Genomic DNA, 6234 nt, shown 5'->3' with positions numbered 1-6234 from the left:
ACACACACACACACACACACACACACACACACACACACACACACACACTCTGACCCCCCCCCCCCCATGAGGGGATGCTCCCAGCTTCCCCCCTCACCTAGTGCCAGTTACAAGCAGTCTGCATTCCTGGGCTTCACACTCCCAAAGGGAGGATGTGAAGGCTTTGAGATAAGGCCTGATTGGGCACCAGGACCCTGGGAAACAAAGCCTCCTCTCACTGCTGGGGCAGTGTTGATTGTTGTGGTCTGGACTATCTCCTCCTCCTCAGGACCTTGGGAGATAACACCTGCTTTCACTGCTGGGGCAGTGCTAATCATTGGGGACTGGAATTAACTCCTTCTTACCCGAGCTATGGGATCTCTCCTTGGGACCACCCCTGCAAGAGTAAAGCAGTCATTCACAGTCACTCAAACTCCTTTCTCCAGTGCTGAAGAGTGCTCGAGGCAGCTAGCCTGCCCTTGGGGGTGTTCGGCTAACCCCCACCACGACCCCATGACTGTGGGTGCGATCGTCATAACAACGACAGAGGAGAGTTGAACCCTGCAGCAGCCAAGAGCTAGGGACTGCAATTGGGCGAAGAGACCTGCAACTGGCCTCGCAACTCCACCTCCCCCTTCCCCTGAAGGGGATAAATAGGTTGGCCCCGGAAGCCGTCTTTGGCTCTTTGTGGGTCACAGTAGGTCTGCCAACTTGCAGATCCCCTCGGGATGGGGATGCCCTCCCGCAGTTACTTCCCTGGGATTGAGTGTACGTTGGCTGCTCAGGCAACGCGTGGGTAAGATCAATTAACATTGGAAAATAAGTATTCTAGTTGAACACTGTGTGTGTGTGTTTTTTCCATTGGGTTATTGTGAAGTTTCTGTTGATAACAATTGTTGCTTTGTACTATTGTAACTTGTGTAGTAAATTTAGATCTTGAAAATAAGTTGTGGAGTCATGCAGTAAATCTCCTCCTCCCCTCTCTTGTCCCACACGAAACCCTCATGGTCCAGGACTGTAAAGATAGTCGGTCATCCTGCAACAGTATGTTTTCAGTGTGTGTATGTGTATTGAAAGTGTGTGTGGGGGGGTTTTTTCAGTGTGTTTTTTTCATCATGTGTGTTTTTAGGCTGCGTGTGCGTGTTTCAGTGTGTGTGTGTTTCAGTCTGCATGTTTTTTGGTGTGTGTGTTTCCAGTCAGTGTTTGTGATTTCACAGTGTGTGTGTGTTTCCAGTCTGTATGTGTGTTTTCAGTATCTGTGTTGTCAGTGTGTGCGTGTGTGCATTTTCAGTGCGTGTGTGTTCAGTGTGTTTTTCAGTTTGTGTCAGTGTTTTCAGTATGTGTTTTTTTTTTTTCAGGGTGTGTGTTTTCAGTATGTAATTTTTCTCTGTGTGTTTTCACTGTGTTTTTGAGTGTGAATATTTTTACATTGTGACTTCAGTGTGTGTGTGTTTCCAGGGCGTGTTTTTCAGCATGTGTTTTCAGTGTGTGTATCTTCAGTGTGTCTTCACTCTGTGTGTGTCTTCACTCTGTGTGGGGGGGGCGTTTCTGTGTGTGCCTGTTTTTCTCAGTGTGTGTGTTCTCAGTTTGTTTTCAGTGTCTTCATTTTCTGTGCGTTTTCTGTGTGTGTGTTTCAGTGTGTGTGTTTTTCAGTCTCTTTGTTTTTCTCTGTGTGTCTGTGATTTCAGAACATGAGCGTGTTTTCAGCCTCTGTGTTTTCAGTGTGTGTGTGTATGTGTGTGCATGGGAAAGTGCGGAAGAATGTCGGGGCAATAGGTGATGGAAGCTAGCCAGACTGTTCCGTGGGAAAAGGAGCATCAACAGGGCATGTGGACCCATAGTCACGTGGTTGAGCCTGTGCCAGGGTGGCGCTGCACCTGGGCTTTGAATTGAGAATAACAATGAGCTCAACATGCTTACTGCGCATGTGTATATTGCATAAAAACTTCATCTAGTGCCCCCGCCCCTGGTGTTCCTCACCCTGGACTGATGCTCAGCAGTGCCAGGGATCCCCTGCTCCATTATTACCTCGACCGGGAAAACGCCAGGGAACACCCGCTCAGACACAGAGGTAATAAACGCTCCATATCGACCATCGTATGCCTTGTGTTTGTGTATCCGTCCCTGCCGGGAGTCCAGGCGGTGCCCCCGCCTCACCCTTACACTTGGCGTAGTCGGCAGGATACACAAACGACAATGCCGTGGCCGAGGAGAGCGAAGGGGGAGGGCGAGAGTCAAGAAGGGACGGCTCGCCTGCGGCTGCCAGGATGGCCCCAGACTGAGCCATGGGGGCTGGTAGCTGCATTGCTTGCCACGCTGGCAGTCCCTGAGGACTGGCCAGAGTTGGCACAGGGGGAAAGTGTTACCCCAAAGGCTGTTGAATCCACTTTACAGGTTATGCCCTTCTGTGACGCTTCAGAAGCAGCTCGGAGGCTGGCCAGACAATTAGGGTGGGCACTGTTGACAGGCATTCGAGCCTTAGATAACGAGGTATCCTCTTTGCAGCAATGAGTGAAAGATCTGGAAAAGGAGGTGGGGGATTTGCGAGATGCAAAGGCGATAGCCCAAGAAGTGATCACAGCACAAGCTGAGAAAATCCAAGATTTAGCCCACAAGATGGAGCGGCTAGCTTTGTGGATGGCTAATAGGCGGTGTGGGTATTATGGGAAGGTGCCCGCTACTGTTTCTCAGGTGCGGGCGATTATAACTCGACCCTCCTGGCACCCAGAGGAGTGGGATGGTAATATTTGGAGTACCACATCTGACTCAGAAATTGAGTTTGATATTGAGCAAGAACCTGCTAACGCTCAGGTGCGGCCGCTTGTTCAGATGCGGCGGGAGAGACAAATAGATAGGGACACTGTAGAGCAGTCAGGGATTTATATGCCAAAAGAGTTACGTGAGTTTTTAACTACTTTCCAGCAGCAGCCCAGGGAGTCTTTGTTAGCCTGGTTAGTGACAGCATGGGGTGCAGGTGCTAAGCAAGTGAGAGCAGTTTGGAATTCCAAGGCAAGAAGATTGGCAGGGACTACTAAATTGAGTGGAAAGCTAATGAGGTGACAGATGTGGACTGACTTGCTGCAGGCAGGGGTATTACATGATGAGATAAATGGTCTTTCTACTGCTGACTTAGTTAAGCAGCGGTTACCTGCTAATCAGCAATAGCGGACACGGCCTACAGCCCGCCCTCCGCCCCACTCCAGCTACATCATGGAAATTGCCAGCCAAAAGACAATGAGGGGGAGGTGGGTCCCCTGCAATACGAGCATCCATTGCGGCTTAGCATCCAGGGGGCCGAAGCCCTTATGTACCCCTGAGAATGCGCTGGTGCTCTGGAGGAGAAATTGCTGTGCTTGCTTTCGTAGATACGGGGGCAGAAGTTACCGTACTACATAGCGCGGTAGCTCCAGGGAGGCCACTATCCGTATATGTGGGTTGCAAGGATCGGCCACCCCAGCAGTACAGGCAGTAGTTACGTTAACAATTGGCGAAAAAAAAAATATATAATAGTAATAATTACCCTGGTTTTATTAGCACCGATTCGTGAGTACCTCTTGGGGATTGACGTGTTACTGGGCAGAGATATTCAGACCCTACAGGAATGGGGGTGGGCTGTAACCCCAAGAAGGTACAGGGGCCGGACATCAGTGTGCAATTCTTAGGGATAGTCTGGAGGGGGCAGACGAAAGCTGTCCCTGAGAAAGTGCACAATACTATTCAACAATACTCTGTTGCCACTGCTGTAAAACAACTGAAAGATTTTGGGGGCCTTCTGGGGTTCTGGCAGACCTTTATACCCCACTTAGCATATTTAATGCAGCCACTACAGCGTTTGACCAAAAAAAAAAGGGCTAGCCAGTGGCAATGGACTAAAGAGCAGCAGCAAGCCTTTGACCTGTGCAAGGAGGCGGTGGTCCAACGTTCCAAGCTATTCACTCCATACGAGGGACAACCTTTTCAGATGGAGGAAACCGGTATGGGGGATATTGTTGGGGACCAAGATTGAATGATGCTGTGTAAGACAGCAGAGAATCTCTAAGGCAGAAAGTGATGATGTGGTAACTATGATTTGTGGCCAGAATGTGTGCACGAGTTGCCAGTGATCATGTGCCTTCCTGCCTATGTGTCAGCAGTTGCGGTGGGCCTGTCCTGCTGGACTGTCCTGCCTGCCTGCCAGGCATCAGGAGACGCCTTCCTACCTATCACTAGATGCCACAATGCCAAGGAGATACTTGGAGGAGTGGCTGAGCTTGATTGCTATATAACCAGCCATTGTGTTTTCATTAAAGGATGTTTTGCACTACCCTACTTGAGGTCCGTGTCGTCATATGCCACAGGATATCATGTCTTGGGGGCTGTGGCAGCAATGTGCCCACACAAGGCGGGAATCTATAGGTTTCTGGTCCCGTTCCCTGCAAGGGGCCACAGCAAACTACACACCTCTGGAGAAACAGCTTTTGGCTGTGGTGTGGGCTTTGCAGGATACCGAATGAGTTACAGGACGTGACCCAGTGACTGTACACACTCCCCTCCCCATTCAGGCATGGGTGATGGATGATACAGTCAGGGCCCATGTCGGGGTGGCCCAAGCTGCAACTCAGTGGAAATGGAAAAACTGTCTACAAGCCCGGTTTATGGGAGGAAGAAAGAACATGAGTACCCCACATGCAACCTTGTTAAGGGAAGTATGTTTTGAGCACATGCCTCTATTGTCTGTGCCAGAGGGGTTGCCCCTCCTTGCTCCCCCAATAGCTCCATCACCTGCCCAAGGGGCCCCTCCTTTTGGGAGGTTATCTCCTGAGCGAGTACAAGCCAAACCAACCCTAGCAATCCCTGCTCGGATATCTGTAATGGAGGTGGGGGGGGGATTGCCCCCCGCGTACTCGCCTCTGGGGATGTAGAATTCTACATATCTGAGCAACTTATGATTGCTGAACGAAGAGTCATAAGCTTACATTTAAGACTGGACTGCCCTTCACAGTGTGTATGGCTGATTACACCTTTGATACCTGTTAAAATATCCCCACTCTTATTGATCTCTTCTCAAGATTGATCTTTCCAGGTATCCGTATCCATGCCAGTGAATGTCTCACAGGGAGCAACAATACTGCGAGGAATCCTGATCCACAGTGCCGGAGTGCCCCAAGTTCAGCAAACACCCTCAGTGCACCCTTTAGCCAGTGTGTGGGTACTAACTCCTCAAAAGGAAAAACAGCCTGGCACTGTTTTAGCAGATGGTCCAGGAGCCACTGCTCTAGTTTTTTCCTGATGGTGATACCATGCCTTTGTATCTTCCCATCAACAGGTTATCACGCCGGCATCTCTAAGTTGGTGTTGTGTAGGGAACGGCGATCGGAAGATCTCGCGATGGCACGGAAAGAGGAAGGAAGAGGAAGGATATGACGTAGAGATAGCAGTATGCTTGTAGGTATATAAGCGAATGCATACGTACAATAAACGCCATTTGCAGCATCCTCATATTGGTGTCAGTGCTCATTGGCCCGGAGGCAGGGGGAGCCTCCGTGCCGTCTCAGGCGAACGGGAGATTGTCGCATCAGAAGGCGACAGTGTTGGAATGTTGCCCCTTGCTGACCACGACAGATGCCCTTGATCTACAAGACCATCCAGCTTCCCATGTAAATACATGGATTTGGCCCACACAAAGATCAGCTAACCTCTCTGCTTTCTGTATTGCAGGAGGACGATCAGTGGATGATGTCTTAACTACATGTTACATAGGTATACCAGCTCCACTCGTGGTATTGCAGTTATACTTTCAAAAAAAAAAAAAAAATTGACACTTCTGTTACTCCCATGAATTTCTACGATTTGGGTATTGTTTCCCAAAAGCTGACACCTTGGGCTTACTCTTTCCATATAGCTAGCATATCTAAAGCAGATACTTGCTTTCGCTTTGTAAATGCTGCCTCTGTTCTGCAGAATGTAACTGATATGCAGTTAATTTGTAATGACACTATGGATATTACCTATGCGTCTGCTCACCTTATCCTACCATTAGGATGGTTTCTTCTGTGTGGCACTACAGCATATACATATGTGCCAGCCAATGCCACAGGTGGCCTATTGTAGAGAACCGGTACTAAATGCGGTTTTGTCTCGACATTGCTGCTGCTGCTGCAGAGCCGCCGCTGCCAAGGCATGTCGGGCAATGCTGCGCCGGTGCCCCCGGGAGCCGTCCGCGAGCTAAACAACCTCGTGCACCTGCACGGGGGAAAAAGGGCATGAAAAGGGCAG

General features: G+C 49.8%; 1 long non-coding RNA gene across 1 annotated transcript; it reads left to right on the top strand.

Annotated features, from left to right (window-relative positions):
- Positions 1-274: 274 nt before the first annotated feature.
- On the top strand, positions 275-5455 carry LOC135324273 (uncharacterized). The gene is made up of 2 exons (XR_010385633.1): positions 275-775; positions 5028-5455. It is a non-coding gene; the product is annotated as an uncharacterized LOC135324273 (long non-coding RNA).
- Positions 5456-6234: the final 779 nt, after the last annotated feature.

Source organism: Dromaius novaehollandiae, chromosome W (assembly GCF_036370855.1).
Source record: "Dromaius novaehollandiae isolate bDroNov1 chromosome W, bDroNov1.hap1, whole genome shotgun sequence".
In the NCBI taxonomy this organism is placed as follows: Eukaryota; Metazoa; Chordata; class Aves; order Casuariiformes; family Dromaiidae; genus Dromaius; species Dromaius novaehollandiae.
The sequence above is the reverse complement of the archived record's forward strand: the minus strand, read 5'-3'. Positions and strand labels throughout refer to the sequence as shown.